This window comes from Sapajus apella, unplaced genomic scaffold (assembly GCF_009761245.1).
Source record: "Sapajus apella isolate SASKATOON/1434 unplaced genomic scaffold, GSC_monkey_1.0 scaffold40, whole genome shotgun sequence".
NCBI classification, from domain to species: Eukaryota; Metazoa; Chordata; class Mammalia; order Primates; family Cebidae; genus Sapajus; species Sapajus apella.
This window is the reverse complement of record NW_022436980.1, coordinates 13,135,233-13,151,436: the sequence shown is the minus strand read 5'-3', so window position 1 is coordinate 13,151,436 and position 16,204 is coordinate 13,135,233. Positions and strand designations below refer to the sequence as shown.

At 37.1% G+C, this 16,204-nt stretch overlaps 1 protein-coding gene across 15 annotated transcripts in view; it reads left to right on the top strand.

The window, feature by feature from the left end:
* The window catches only part of BBX (BBX high mobility group box domain containing), a 276,803-nt gene that overhangs the window by 92,669 nt on the left and 167,930 nt on the right, over positions 1-16,204 (top strand). Inside the window, exon 1 of one of the 15 annotated variants that reach the window (XM_032299189.1) lies at positions 9,434-9,455. The exons of the other annotated variants lie outside the window; for them this stretch is intronic. The gene's annotated coding sequence lies outside the window, so the exon portion shown is untranslated. Of the gene's footprint in view, positions 1-9,433; positions 9,456-16,204 lie in introns of those variants that run through there. 15 annotated transcript variants of the gene reach the window in all.

Sequence of the window (16,204 nt, the reverse complement as noted above, 5' to 3'; positions counted from 1 at the left end):
CGGCCTTTCTGTTAATATTAACAATTTCTAATGTTATGCCCTTGTGACCAGAGGAGTCACTCTATATGGCTTCAGTTCTTTTTTTTTTTTTTGAGACAGAGTCTCACTCTGTCGCCAGGCTGGAGTGTAGTTCCGTAATCTTGGCTCACTGCAACCTCTGCCTCCTAGGTTCAAGCAACTCTACTGCCTCAGCCTCCCGAGTATCTGGGACTACAGGCGCACGCCACCACGCCCAGCTAATTTTTGTATTTTTAGTAGAGACAGGGTTTCACCATGTTGGCCAGGATGGTCTCGATCTCTTGACCTCATGATCGGCCTGCCTCGGCCTCCCAAAGTGCTGGAATTACAGGTGTTGAGCCACCGTGCCCGGCCCAGTTCTTTTTAAATTTGTTGAATAATTTGTTTTATACCATAGCATATAGTCTGTCTTGGTTTGTGTTCCTTGGGCACCTGAAAAAGAATGTATATTCTGCTGTTGGGTCAGATGTTGTGTAACTGTTAATTAGACCCTGTAGGTTGATGATGTTGAGTTCTTAAATATCCCTTCTGATCTGCTAATTGTTCTATCAATTGCTGAGAGAAAGGTATCGGTGTTTCTTATTATAATTGTGAATTTGTGTGTTTCTCCTTTCAGCTCTGTAAGTTTTTACTTTATATATTGTGTAGCTCCATCCATGCATACACATTTAGGATTGGTATATTTTCTTGGTGATAATGGCACTTTTATCATGATGGTAGTGTTTCTTTCTGTCTGTGATCATTGTTTTTTGCTCTGAAGTCTACTTTTTCAGATTAATATAATTATATTAATATTATATTATATATTAATAATATAATATAATATATTAATATAATTATATTAACATAATATTAATTATATATAATTAATATAGTTAATATTTTTCACTCCTTTTTGATTAATGTTTGCTTGTTATACATTTTCTTCTTTTACTGTCAACCTACCTATGTCATTATATTTGAAGTGAGTTTCTTGTGGCTAGCATATAGGTAGATCATGTTTTTTAACCACTGCTAATCTAACTTAATTAATGCATAACTTCTTGATGTCTCTTTACTTCCTCCATTTGTAATATAATTGCTTAAATGCTTTCTTTAATACATTTAGATCCACAACAGACAGTATTCTAATATGTTTCAGTCATTTACCCATATTTTTGTTTACCGTGTTTGTTTTTTTGTCCTTTCTGATGAATATCAGAAGAAAGGTTCTTCCTTTCAATTTTTCTTTTTGTTTATTGAATGTTTTTAGCCGCTCTTTTAGGGTGGTCTGTTGGTGAAAATTCTCCACGTTTTTCTTCATTGGAGAGTGTCTTTATTTCCTTTTTGTTGCTAAAAGATATTTTCACTGGGTATAGGATTCTAGATTGACAGTCCTTTTCTTTTAGCACTGCAGAATGTGTTATTCCTTCTGACCTCCGTGGTTTCTAATGAGGAATCTGTCATTTGAATTGTTGTTTCCATATAAGTAAGGTGTCTTTCTTCTCTTATTGTTTTCCTGATTTGAGAGGGAGGGGAGATGATTAATTTTCAGAAGTTTGACTATGTTGTGTCTTGGTATATATGTTTCCATGCCACAATTGAGAAGTTTTCAGCCATTATTTGAGTAGTTTTTCAGCTCTGCTCTCTTTCTTCTCTCCTTTCTGGATTACAGTGACATGGATTTTAGTTCTTTTTTTACTGTTCCATAGGTCCCTTAGCTCTGTTTAGTTTTTTCAATATAATTTCTCTCTTAGCTTCAGATTGGGTAATTTCTTTTGTTTTATTTTCTCTTTTGCTGATCTTTTTCTCTTTGTCCCTCTATTCTGCTGTTGAGCCCATTCATTAAATTTTGTATTTTGGTTATTGAGGCTTTTAGTTACGAAATTTCCATTTGGTTCTACTAATATATCTTCCCTTTCTTTGCTGAGACATTTTATGTTTTCATTTGTTTCAGGCACAGTTGCTTATTAAAGCATTTTTATGATGGCTGCTGTAAAATCTTTGTCAGATAATCTAACAACACTTTCATCTTTGTTTTGCTGTCTGTTGATTGTATTTCTTCACTCAAATTGAGATGTTCTTGGCTTTGTTATGAGAAGTGACTTTCCATTGAAACCTAGATATTTTAGATATTATGTTCTGAGACTGGATTTTACTTGAACCTCTTGTTTTAGTGGTGCCCTCTGACACTGCTTTAGCAGCAAGAAGAGGATGGCACTGTCTTATTTTGCAAGATGAATAGTCTTGGTTCTCACCTGTCCTCCATTGACACATGAGAGGAAAAGGGTTTTTTTGTTCCTGCTGGGCAGGGTTGGGAGGTCCCAGTCACCAATAGGCTTCTGCTGATACCACCCTAAGTGGAAGGGATAGGAATGACTCATTATTGTCTTATACACAGCCTTTACTGATACTATGGATCTAGAGGTGGGTAAGGGGGAGGTGGCCTCATTTCTACTGGGCAGTGGTCAAAATCTGGCTACTTCACTAGGCTACTTCCCATGCCACCCAAACAGGGAGAGGAGAGAGACATTATTGCTGCATAGGGGGTTGGAAATTCTGTGTCCCCACGTGATTGATTTCTGTGGAGTGTGTGTATGTGTGTGTGCACGCCCTGGTGTGTATGTAAGAAAATTGCAGGTCACTACTTTTGCTTCTCTACTACCCCTTAGGTATTGGAGTTGTGGCTCATCTTTATAACTTGGCCAGGGTAGAAGTCTAGGTTTAGTCCTCAACCATAGCTGGCATTCACAGTTTTTTTTTTTTTTCTTTTCTTTCTGTGATGATTGCCTTGTGTAGAACAGTTACTGTCTAAAAGTTTTCTGTCTTGCTATGCTGCTCATTTCCATGCTCCTTTGGTTAGAGAGAGCGGGCTTTGGGGGGAGCCGGTTTTTTTGTCTGTGCCCTGTTGGCATTTCTGGATTGCCAGCTTCAATTCTAGGTTGCAAATATATGAAGTGAAAGGAAAACCCAGGAAACTTAACCACTGTGTTGTTTCTTGGGTCCCCAAAGTCCCTAGCTGCTCTGCCCTTTTTCTACCTTTTACAGTCTTATGTTTGTTTTATACATAATGTCCAGCATTTAACATTCTCCTGTAGGGATATACACACCTTTTTCATTTTCCTGGAAGTGGAATTTCTTCACCTGCTCTTTAGTGTAGCAGAGAAAATAAAAATGCTGCATAGATTACATTATAAAGAACACAGCTTAGAACTCAAGGTAGAATTATTAACATTGGAATGGGTCTTTCAAAGACAGATTCTCATCTCAGGTAATTTAGATATCCTTCAGCTTGAAGACCTGAGTTGCTGCCTGGTGACAGGCAGTAACACTGTGTTCTTTGATTTTCTTTCCATGTGCTATTTTGGTCTTGGTTTTGTATATATGGTTAAAACAGGAAGCATATTGGGTAGGATTATACCTTTGTAAGTCATTTTCAGTGCTGATGCAGTTCAGTTGATCCTACTGGCCTTCAGTGCAATGGGCCAAATTGATTTCAATCAACCAACTAATACAACCCATCCCCTTTAAATACTCTTATTCATAGCTACACCAGTAATTTGTTTTTCTAGGTTTGCTTTTTAAAACTTGGGGCCTGGCTGGGCACGATGGCTCATACCTGTAATCCCAGCACTTTGGGAGGCCGAGGTGGGTGGATCACGAGGTCAAGAGATCGAGACCATCCTGGTCAACATGGTGAAACCCCGTCTCTACAAAAAAATATAAAAAATTAGCTGGGCATGGTGGCTTGTGCCTGTAATCCCAGCTACTCGGGAGGCTGAGGCAGGGAATTGCTTGAACCCAGGAGGCGGAGGTTGCAGTGAGCCGAGATCGCGCCATTGCACTCCAGCCTGGGTAACAAGAGCAAAACTCTGTCTGAAAAAAAAAAAAAAAAAAAAAAAAAACTTGAGGCCTTAGAAAACTTTAATTTTTGAATTGCCAGCAGTAATATTGGCTTTTTGTATGTATCATTCTATGAAGTATAAAACATGTATAGATTTCGTGTACAGTTAGTTTTTTGTTAAAATTTAGAAAAGTTTCGTCAGCTGAAAAAATTCCTTCATGTTATTCATACGTAGCTGTACTTTCCTCCCAACCCTAACCCCTGGCAACCCCTGTTCTCTTCTTCATTACTATAGTTTTATCTTTTGGGGGCATGCAATATAAATAGGGTAATGTGGTATATAACCTTTTGAGATTGTCTTCTTTCACTTAACATAATATTTGAGATTCATCCACATTGTTGCTTCATATTGACAGTCCATTTCTTTTTTGTGCTTATCAGTAGTTCATTATATGTGTGTATATGAAGTTGTTTCTACTTTATAATAATTGTGAATAAAGACAGTATAAACATGTACAAATTTTTATGTGAGCATAAGTTTTTATTCCTCCAGGTTTAATACCTAGGAGTGGGATTGCATAGTTATACTCTACATGCATATTTATATAAGAAATATCCAGATTTTTTCAGAGCATCTGTGCCATTTGTACCCCACCTGTAAGCCCTTTGCCTTTCTATCCTTTTCAAGAGCATTTACCTTTACTTGTTAGAGAATTTTTATAAAGCCTTTTTAATATCTTTATCAGGTAATTTCAACATCTGTGTCGTTTTATAGTTGATATCTGTTGCTTGATTGTCTTTCTGTGCAAATTGAGATTTTTTTTATTCGTGTGTTTTTGAATTTTATTCTGGACATTTTGATTGTTAGGAAACTCTGGGTCTTTTTTATACATCCTGTGGAAAATGTTGACATTTTCATTTTAGTACGGACTCAGTTAACTAATTTCAGGATTCAAGTTTGATCCAACCCTCTGTGACTTGTGATTCCTGTCAGTTCAGTTTTCAAAGTCTTTTCAGTGTTATTTGAATCTGTCCCACTTATTTGCCACCCAGTGGCCAGTTGGGGAATTTGGCAGTGCTCTGTTCAATAGTTTAGTACTCAGTGTCTGCCTGTGCCGTTTAGGATCAGATCCATGCTTGTGTAGCTCGAGATGAGATAAAGGGCTCATAAATGACTTGAAGGAGTCACTTCCCTGGAGTCCTTCCTCTCTGCCGTGGACCCAGTGCTTTGTTCTTGGTTCTGTGGTTAGGAAGCTGGGGTCTTTAATTACTGTGATCTGCTGTACAGTTTCCATGATTGTGCCCCTACCTGGGGACAGGGAGTGGGATGATAAAGAGGATAAAAGCAACAGGGATTGCATTTTACTTACTATTTAGTTAGGGGTGGCTTTTTCACTTACTATTTAGAAGGAGTTACGATAGTGAAGGGCCCTGAAACTTAAGTTTCATTGGTTTTTATATAAACCTGCCTTTGGGAAAAAGTTAAAACATAAAGCAATACTGATTATGGGTTGGGCACTGTACAGGGTGATTTTAAATTCATGCTTTCACTTAGTATTCATAAATATAAAAATGTGACCTATTTTGCCCCCTATTTTACAGATGAGAAAAGCAGATGTAGAGTAGTATTACTGTATAGATAGAAGTGTTAGAATTGGCTTTTAAAACTCAAATGTACCAAAATTCCAAAGCACCTTATCTTTTGACTACGGATTGTACTTTATGAAAGAGATTACAGATTGTAGCATCAGTCTAGGCTCATGGTTGAGTCTGCTCAGAAGCCAGGCTGCCAGGGTTCAATCGTGCCTCTGCTATCAGTGTAACTTCAAGACAGCTTCTCAACCCTTCCTTACGTCTGTACATCTGTAAAACTGGGATAATAGAGCCTACCTGAGGGGTTGTTAGGAGGATTAAGTGGTCAGTGTAAAGCATTTAGCATACCTCTGGCATATAGTGAGTGCTTTTTATCTACCACATAAAACAAGGCCTTTAGATAAATTATGTCACACTTTCTTTGTTGTGCTCATTAGCCTTGTTTTTATTTTGTACTTAAAAATGTTTATTTTTTTGTTTTGGAATCCCTTTTGCTTTGGATCTTACAGGCCAATAAACATCATTTACAAGCTTAAAAGCAAAAAATATATAGTGTATAAAAAGTTATTTAAAATGCAGCACAGAATAATAATAATATTAGAACCATTTTTATCTCTAAAAATGTATACCGTATTAATATAATTATCATGCAATACAGGACTAATTTATTTTAGTTAAAAGTAGTTGACCAGGCATGGTGGCTCATGCCTGTAATCCCAGCACTTTGGGAGGCCAAGGTGGGTGGATCATCTGTGTTCAGGAGTTCAAGACCTGCCTGGCCAACATGATGAAACCCCATCTCTACAAAAATACAAAAATTAGCTGTGCTTGATGGCAGGTGCCTGTAATCCCAGCTACTTGGGTGGTGGAGACACAAGAATTGCTTGAACCTGGGAGGCGGAGGTGGAGGCGGAAGAATTGCTTGAACCCGGGAGGTGAGGTTGCAGTCAGCTGAGATTGTGCCATTGCACTTCAACCTGGGCGACAGAGTGAGACTGTATCAAAAAAAAGAAGTGGTTACTTAGGAAAATAACTTTCATCGTTTGCTCCTGAACTTAGACAAATGGCAATTAGGCTGGTTATAAAATTATTGGGCCGTGACTGAGAATTCTATTTTATTTTCTTCTAGCATTGATTATTGAAGAAGGTACTGTGAAAGCTAGCTGATGTTAAATAATTTCAAAGAGACTTGCTAGACAGCTTTGGAATTTCTTCTTTCTGCCTCATTTGCTTTTTTTTTTTTCTCTTTCTGGGACTTCAGAATTAGACCTCACTGTATCTCCTTACCTCTTACCCTCTATTCTGTAATTTCTATACTTTTATATCTACGTGATTCATTTTGATTGTTTTATTCCATTTTTGCTTCCAGTTCACTAGTTTTCTCCTCAGCTGTGTATAATGTAATAGTATTATTATCTTTTGAGACAGAGTCTTGCTCTGTCTCCCAGCCTGGAGTGCAGTAGCACGACCTCGGCTCACTGTAACATCCACCACACACACAGGTTCAAGTGATCCTTGTGCCTCAGCCAACTGAGTAGCTGATATTACAGGCATAGGCCACCACACCCAGCTAATTTTTGTATTTTCATTAGTAGTAGAGATGGAGTTTCACCATGATGGCCAAGCTAGTCTGGAACTCCTGGCCTCTAGTGATCCATCTGCCTTAGCCTCCCAAAGTGCTGTGATTGCAGATGGGAGCCACCATGCCTGGCCTGTATAATCTAATTTTAGATTCACCCACTGAGTTTTGAACATCAGTTATTATTTTTTACATCTCCAGAAACTGTGGTTTTGTTTTACAGTTTCTTTGTTAAAATTTGTTTTGGCCTTTTTGTGGACATAAATGCTTAACATCTGTGTGTAAACACTTCATCATGTAGGTGCCTTCATCTAGGTGCCATGTAGCTCTAGAACTGTTTGTCTTTTATTTCTCTTTGTTTTTATTTAATTTAATTTATAATTTCAACTTTTAGATTCAGGGGTACGTGTACAGGTTTGTTACATGTAAAAATTTTTAAATTAACAAATAATCATATCTATTCATGGGGTACATAGTGATGTTTTCATACGTGTAATATATATACCTCACTTCTTGAGTTATAGAGACAGGTTATGAGAAAAGGGGATTTTCACTTATTTACAAATAAGTTCTGGACATATTCCATACTTGATGCACAAGCTGAGATGTGATTATCAGTAAAATAGGCTCCAAATTATTCAATCAATAATATATTTTCTGTCAACAATTTTAAAGTTTTTAAAAAAGTTTGGGAACATGAATCTATTTAACAAGCAAAGTTAGAAGAAACATATTCTATATGGTTAATTGGAAAATCTGGGATATTGTAGGTTAAATGTTTTGGTGAAATAACAAAAAGAGAATTGTTCAACAAAAAGGTATTCCTCTTCTTAGCGTATCTGAAACCTTCCTAGGCTTTTCTGTAAAATGGAAACTGTTGTGATATTAATCTGTGTTATCTATTGAAGTGTAAGAAATTATGTGAAACTTAATGAACAATCATTATCTCACAGTTTCTGTGGGTCAGGAATTTAGGAGTGGCTTAGCCATGTGATTCTGCCTCAGGGTATCTCATGAAGGTACAGTCAAGATGGTGGCTTAGGCCTTATTCATGGGACACCTTGACTAGGACTGCAAGGATCACTTTAAGGTGTTCACTCACATGCCTGGGTTGCCGGAGGGCTTATAACGTTCCTCACCATGTGAACCTTTCCATAGGACTTTTTTTTTTTTTTTTTTTTTTTTTTTGAGACCTGGTCTCACCCTGTCGCTCAGGCTGTAGTGCGGTAGCATCTTCTCAGCTCACTGCAACCTCTGCCTCCTGGGTTCAAGTGATTCTGTCTCAGCCTCCTGAGTAGCTGGGATTACTGGCATCTGCTACCACGGCTGGCTAAGTTTTGCATTTTTTGTAGAGATGGGGTTTCATCGTGTTGGCCAGGCTGGTCTCAAAGTTCTGACCTCAAGTGGTATGCCCATCTTGGCCTCTCAGTGCTGGGATTACAGATGTGAGCCAGGCACCTGGCCTTCCATAGAACTTCTAAATGTTCTCATGACATTGCAGCTGGCATTTCCCAGAACAATTAGTCCAAGAGAGACTGAAGTGGAAGCCAAAATGTCTTTAATGACCTAGCTTCAATATCCTTTCTTTGGTATTTTACCGATTACATGGGTCAGCCCTATTCATTGTGGAAGGAGATACTACCAGGAAGTGGAAATAATTGGGCTGTCTTACTGGCTACCACCTTATCTTACCGGATTACTGTAACGATTAAATGAGATTAATCCAGTGAAGGCTTCTGGAACCTAGTAGGTACACATTGCAATAGCTGTTTGATTAGTGTATTTCCTGTTGATGGTACTGGGCAGAAGAAATACTGTTTCCCAAATGCAGACGCTTGTGTGTCTCTATGAAGAAGAGATGAATACTGATCTCTGGCCTAAGAGATTAAATCTTGAGATTGTTATTCTAATTGTTAGTTTGTTTAGAAGCTTGATTGGTTGCTATTTAGATATCAAGTCGTAATAGCAATTACTTTTGAGGCAAGAATATTGATAAATGCTGAAAGCCATGATTTTGACCCACAGCTAACTCTTTAATTTGATTACCACCTAGCACATCATCTTTGAAGAAGAATAATATATTTCAAGTGTTATACATGCATTTTTTATGATTGAATATCATTTAAACTTTTACTTTCAACATGGTTAAGTAGGTTCAAATTTTTTTTTCTTCATATCTGAAAAAGTTGCTTCCTTTTTTCTTAGCATGCCTATTTTGATACTATGTTTTCAATCAGTTTTTTTCTCACTACAGCAATGAATAGTAAGGAAACTATAACACTGGAAAATGTCCATCATTTTATAAAATCTAGAGTCTGATTACATCTGGTTATTTATGAATGAAATTAACTGAAACAATTATCTTCTTTAAATATAGGATTAAAGCAAATTCATAAGGAGGTGGTACCCACGGCAATCAGTAGAATATCTTGATTTATAATGGTATGTATAAATATTTGGCCACTGGAGGGCTCCATATTTCAAAAATTACACCAAAGATATAAATGCTTACTGTAACAATTTTAAAGATAGAAATTGTATACAATTTTAAAGTATAGAAAGATATAAAGGATTCCACATTTGGAGTAAAATTGCTAATAAGTAAAGATACTGAATTAAAAAGCAGCTAATTATAAATTGTATGCATGTGCACATAAAGTATATTTAAAAGGAGTTTGCTTTTTTCTTTTATTGAAATAAAAAAGTTTTGCTAAATTTTTAAAATATCTGTCAACTCAGATGTTGAAATACAGAACTAATCATTTGAAGCCTCTCAGTAAAGAAGTTGAAATAGATTAAATAATTTTTTTCTCACATCTTTTTTATATGTATCATTTTTATATGAGGACACCTTTTTTTAAGGATTCATTGAGATTATTATTTTCATTTAATTTAACAGACTCTCCAGCTATTTCAGTGAAATAATATTAAAATCCACAGAACATGAAGACACATTGTGAAATTGAACCAAAAATAAAATAGATGTGTCATCAAATAGTTGGTAATCACTGATTTTTAGGGGTTTTTAATACTTAAAATTAGTATTTCTTTGGTAAAGATGTGCAGTTATACACTGTCTTGCTCTGAAAATTGGCCTTGTTTTTCTTTATTAAAATAAAATGGGAACTTATAGGGGTAAGAGATTAGAAACTCCATGTGTTAGTACCCGAGAGAAGCATCTTTTTGTCTAGAAAAATTCTAGGTTGTAAACTATATCGTGTTTATCACAAACAGCATTTTTTATTTCCTTGATCTTTTTCCACTTGAAAGAAGTGTTTTGATTTCTTTGTAATTGTGAAGTGTTTACTTTTTAAATGTTTGAACTGAGCTCTGGGAAGCCTGCAATTTCTAAGGTAGTTAAGCTTTTCTCCCTGCCGCCCCCCGCCCCCCACCCTGTTAAGATTTGGGTCTCTTTGTACTCAGCCTGCAAAGCTGAGGATGTGTGTTCTGGTTGATTTGAGTAACTAAGTTCTCAGGTTGTTCAGTAGCTTTGTCCCTTAGAACCTCCTCTTCACAGAAGGCAAGTGAGATGCAAATTAATTGGTAATGAGGAGGAAACAAAACAAAGTGAAAAAACAAACAACTTCCTTATGATTTCACTTGAAATCTCTCCAGGATCTATCAATGTATAAATCCCCACTTATTTCTACATATAAGGCCCAACTATTAATATAGGGACAAAGATACCAATGAATTATGAGAGAAAGCTCTCCCTAAATGAGTATCCATTATGCACATGATGTTGAGCTCCATTGTGGAATGATGTTTGAAGCTACTGTGAAATAACTGAGCAGCCTCACAGAGGATATATTCCCCCTCATCTCCCCTGCTCATTAGTATGTTAAAGTTGATAATCAATGTCATTAACTTTTGGGCATGGGACATGTTATTTTTTTTCTTTTCTCTCTACAAGCATATCACTTAGTGCTGAACGTCATGGCATACTTCTGGTTGGAGCTTACTGGTCACACAAAGAAATTTTGCCCTTCTCTTGTAGCCACAGAATGCATTCTTAATATTAGTCAGCTGAGTTGCAAAACATGTTTATAGCTATAAAATTGGGGAGGACATAGCAAAGGGCATGATAAGCCACATCTCTTACTGCTTTGTGAATGTAAGGAGTTTCACATTGCGTATATTAAGACTTTCCTGCAACACCTTTTTTTTTTTTTTTTTTTGAGACTGCGTTTCACTCTTGTTGCCCAGGCTGGAGTGCAATGGCACGAACTCAGCTCACTGCAACCTCTGTCTCCCGGGTTCAAGCGATTCTCCTGCCTCAGCCTCCCGAGTAGCTGGGATTACAAGCATGCACCACCACACCTGGCTAATTTTGTATTTTTAGTAGAGACAGGGCTTCTCCATGTTGGTCAGGCTGGTATTGAACTGCGGACCTCAGGTCATCTGCCCATCTCGGCCTCCCAAAGTGCTGGGATTACAGGTGTGAGCCAATGCTCTTGGCCTACCTTTTTTTTTTTTTTTTTTTTTTTTTTTAAATACATAGCTCCATTCAAATGTGAGGCATAAACTGATAAGATGCCTGTCTCTAGAGGTACAGTCTTGCCATAAAAGAATAAGCCTAACTGATCTGATTCAGTATTACCTATGACCATTTTAAACTCTCCACGTTAGTCCTCGGAGCTCATCAGCCACAAATACTATCAATTTTTAACTTGTATATCCATAGTAGTTTCAAGCCTGACTGCACCGTAGAAATACCTGGGGAGCTTTTAGGGCTCTGGATCCCTGAGACCAATGTTCAGGATTATTCTGATTTAATTGGTTTAGGGTAGGGAGTGTATGGGTATCTGCATATGTTAAAGTGTCTCCTGTTATTGTGTTTTGTAGTCCAGGTTGAACATGATTGATTAAAAAGTAAGAGGCACTGTGGAACATTTCTGAGGTCCCTACAAGTTCTGATTAGTTAAATGTCTCAGAGTAAATACAAAGACTCTTTACATTTGAACATGTTCTCCCTCTTCCTCCCCACTCCTTTGCATGATGCAGGTGGGGAACTCTGGTATTACTCTGGTTGTTATCACTGCCTAAACTATTTTGGACTGAACTACTTACATTTCTGGGGTGGAACTGGGGAAAGTGACATTCAATTTGCCCCAACCCAGTGAGCTTGCCGTTTCTGTGGCCTGGCAAAGCAAATGAGCTTATCTTTCATCTTTAAATCAATTCTAACAGAAAATAGGATGTGATCTAGCCAAGGGAACATAATTCAGTGAGTAAGGCATGTTTAGAGTATACAGATCTTTTGAAATGTGTGGGACTGTAAAGTAAGGAAGGCTGTGGAAGAACAATGTATGCAGTAGGCAGGCATGTGCTGTCGGGAAGAGGGTACTGGAGGATTAGGTTGCCCAGAGAACAGGTTTAGACCAACTCCCAGAAATACTTAACCCTGTCAGTTGTGGGCAAGGGTGATGATCTGTTTATATTTCTTTCCTAACTCTTCTCACAGTGAAAAAGGAACTGTCAAAAGCCAGGCTGTGAAGGTTCCCTGAGATTTCAGCCCATGTGCTCCTGCTTTCCCTCTTCTCCTTTGGGGAGGACCCTGGGTGACGTCTCTTCACCATACGTTTAATGGTGTATGTTTAGATGACTCACAAATCTTGCTGTCTACTCAAACTTTTTCTGGTTCATTCGTTATAACACCCCATGTCAAAGAGATCCCAGACGGGATCTCTGCTCAGACTAGAATGAACTGTTCAGCTTGTTACTCACCCTAATCACCTGGACACTCATCTTTTCCATTACAATAGGGAAATATCACCTTGTCACTCTGCCCAGCCCTCTAAGCCTTTGGGCCCATATTTCGGCTTGCCCTTGGCACATCTGACTGTAGCCTGGTCAAACACACCTCATAAGTGCCTAGGCAGGCACTTGGATAAAACATAGTGAAGATGTTTAGGTTAAAACAACGAAGAAGAAAATCACCATAGAAGATATGTGTGGTGGGAGAAAGTGAAGTGTTAGGAAAAAATTGAAGGTGTCAAGTAGGTCTCCCAGTGAAGATCATCTGGAAGACTTTAACCAAACATATTCATGTTTGATACATAGTATAAGTTTTGTTTGGGCATGTTGGGGTTAAAAACCATTCTCCTTGCTTAGAATTAGCCATTAAAAAAAAAACCAAAAAAACCTGAAAATAAAAATCTAACTTTAGACAGGGTTTGGAGTTCTATTTTGTTTTTAAAGTCATTGTCATTTTTATGGGAGTCTCTTATCTAGAAATATATTACCAGTGCATGCATTCTTTTTGCTATTTGTGGATTATCCATGGCAACCTGATGACATTTCAATCCCAGGTCAATTTTCCTTAGCTACGAAGGACTCTTTAACTACTCTGCAGTTGATACTTTTCTGTCTTGTGTCTATGAAATATAAAATAGGTTTTACTTTTAATCATAAGAAGCATAAGTAGCAGTTACTTTAAATTTGTTATATTTAAAAGCTTATTTTTGCATGTATTTGTATCATTATAAGAAAATTTATTTATGTGAGAAGAAGATATTTCACGGTGATTTGAAAATGATTTTCAGGATTCTTAATTTGGTTGCCTTTCCTTAGCACTGGCAATCAAGGGCTAGCTCACAGGTTTCAGTTTCAGATCCTAGTGGGAACCTCTGGTGGAATCTTAGAAATGCTTTTTTATGTTTATTTGTGCCTTTCAGTTTTTGAAAGTGTCTAGATATGTCTACTTATAATCTATTTGAAGTTAATTTTTATAGAAGAAATATGATTTTCAAATTTAGGATTGTGGGAGTTTTATTGCTTTTATGTAAGATGTTTGGAATAACCTTCAGAGAAGGGTTCATGCAATGAAAATATGTGGTTACAGGCTGAGCGCGGTGGCTCTTGCCTGTAATCCCAGCATTTCGGGAGGCTGAGGCAGGCGGATCACCTGAGGTCAGGAGTTTGAGACCAGCCTGGCTAACATGGTGAAACCCCATCTCTACTAAAAATAAAAAAATTAGTTGGGTGTGGTGGCACAAGCCTGTAGTCTCAGCTACTCGGAAAGCTAGGCAGGAGTATCGCTTTAACCTGGGAGGTGGAGGTTGCAGTTAGCTGAGATTGTGCCACTGCACTCCAGCCTGGACGACACAGTGAAACTCTGTCTCAAAAAAAAAAATGTGGATACAAAAAGAACTCACCTGGTTTCACAGTAGTAATCTGTACAGTGGAATTTTAACTGAAAGGGAATGTCCCCTGGCAGGGGAAAAGTGGTAAAATCCCTTAGGAAGTCAATTAAAAGGTGTGTTAATTCTACAAAGATATTAACCTCATGATCTTCAATTCCGGGGTGCATTCTCTACCCTGCAAGGTCAGCTAAAAATATGCTGAAAAGCAAATTTTATAAGATAATGAAATAAAAATGTGAACCTAAGCCTATAAGATACAAATTAGAAGATAAAATCCTTTGTTAAATGTATCTGATAAATCCTTTTGCTCTTTTACAATTAGTAGCCTGTTCTTTTGGGATGTTCATAAAATACTGATTAAAAAACAACAACAACCAAAAAGTAAACCCAAACTGATGTACATAGAGAAGCCTTGTAGTTGAATGATTTACCCATCTGATAATTTGTACTGTGGAGATTTTTTTTCTTATTTGTACAGTTGATGAGTATAACTGTAGCTATTGGTAGCTGTGTTTTATTAATTTATAACATAGGGAAAAACTTTTATTATATAAATTACTATAATAATTTTTAATAGATTTGAATGTAAGTGCTTTGAATTTCAAATAACAGTTCTATGAAAATAGATAATAATGCTATTTATTTTGAATTTCTTACGTTAACAGTTTCAATTTAGTGCAATAAAATGAGCATAAGCTAAATATAAATAATTGAATTACATTATTATTAAATCTTTTGATTTCATGAAAAGTTCTGTACTGTCTTTAAATTAGGAATTGGCATATGATCAATTCTCAGTTTCTTAAACAGGGGTTTGATATTAATACTGATATTAATCATGATTTAAAATTCATATAACCTGAACTTTTAAAAATATGTTACTGCACTAGCATATTTGGTGCAGATCAAGGGGATAGAGCTGTCATCTCTGGGCATCGTGACTGTGGACATGAATGATTCTAGGCATCACGGTTTCCAGCTCTCATTTGTTTTGTTTTTTGAAAGCTAGAGAATCTTGAAATGAGAATCTTAGACTCTAAGGCCTCAGTGGCCTGCACAAATATCCAAGAGGAGCTAACTTCGTTTTTAGTCAGATGTGACGGTTAGAAAGAATCTCCTCATACGGAAACCCCAAAACTGCCCACTAGAAACATCTGCTATTAGATTCTAGTTTTAAACTCTGACACCACCGTACAAAATTATGTCTGATATCTCTTCCTTAAGACCCTAAAAGGATGTGAAAAGAGCACTTCTTCTTTTCCAGAATAGCATTTTCATTTCCTTCAACCATTTTGCCCCCAACAGGGTTTCTTAGCCCCTGTCCATACTCTCAGTGGGCTTTATGTTCTTAGCAGGTGTAGACAGACAGCACCAAATAGAGTGGGCTTTTTCATGTCTTCCTGCTTGCCAGCTACTTCACAGTGCTTACTCATATTGCAGCATGTCACTTTACATGCTTTTCAGTTAAGGTAGGCATCCCCTCTCTGTTCTGTATTTTTGGACTTCTGTTCATTCCACTTGATGCTAGTAAGTTTAAGACTATAGGTCATACCTTTCAGTAATATAAACAGATAAAGATGACAATGCTTACTTATGTCTGTGGGTATTCTTACATGCTACCTAGTTTTGTTACCCCACGGGATTTTTAACTTGACAGATGCCTGTTAGTATGCATTAGTTGAGTTCTCATGCTAGAGCTTCAGAAGAGAAAACTAGAGTTTCCCTCTTAACAGCATTTGTCCTGTCCTGTACCTCTGTTATCTGAGATACCATTCTCAGCTCTAGGTATAATTAGTACCAGACAGAATACTCAGCAAGCATGTGAAAATAGCTTTGGAAAGAGGACTGGAATATGGAGACAAAGCGGGACCTAACTCATTAATTAGAATTAAGTTATTTTCTTAGCAACAGTGTTGAACTGTGTTGTAGATTTTACTATAAGCAAATAACCTTAAATTTCAAGCCTACTCAAGTGTATATCATAGACAATATCTTGAAGATTCCCCAAAATTTATTATATGAAACTTGATGCTGCTGACATTCATT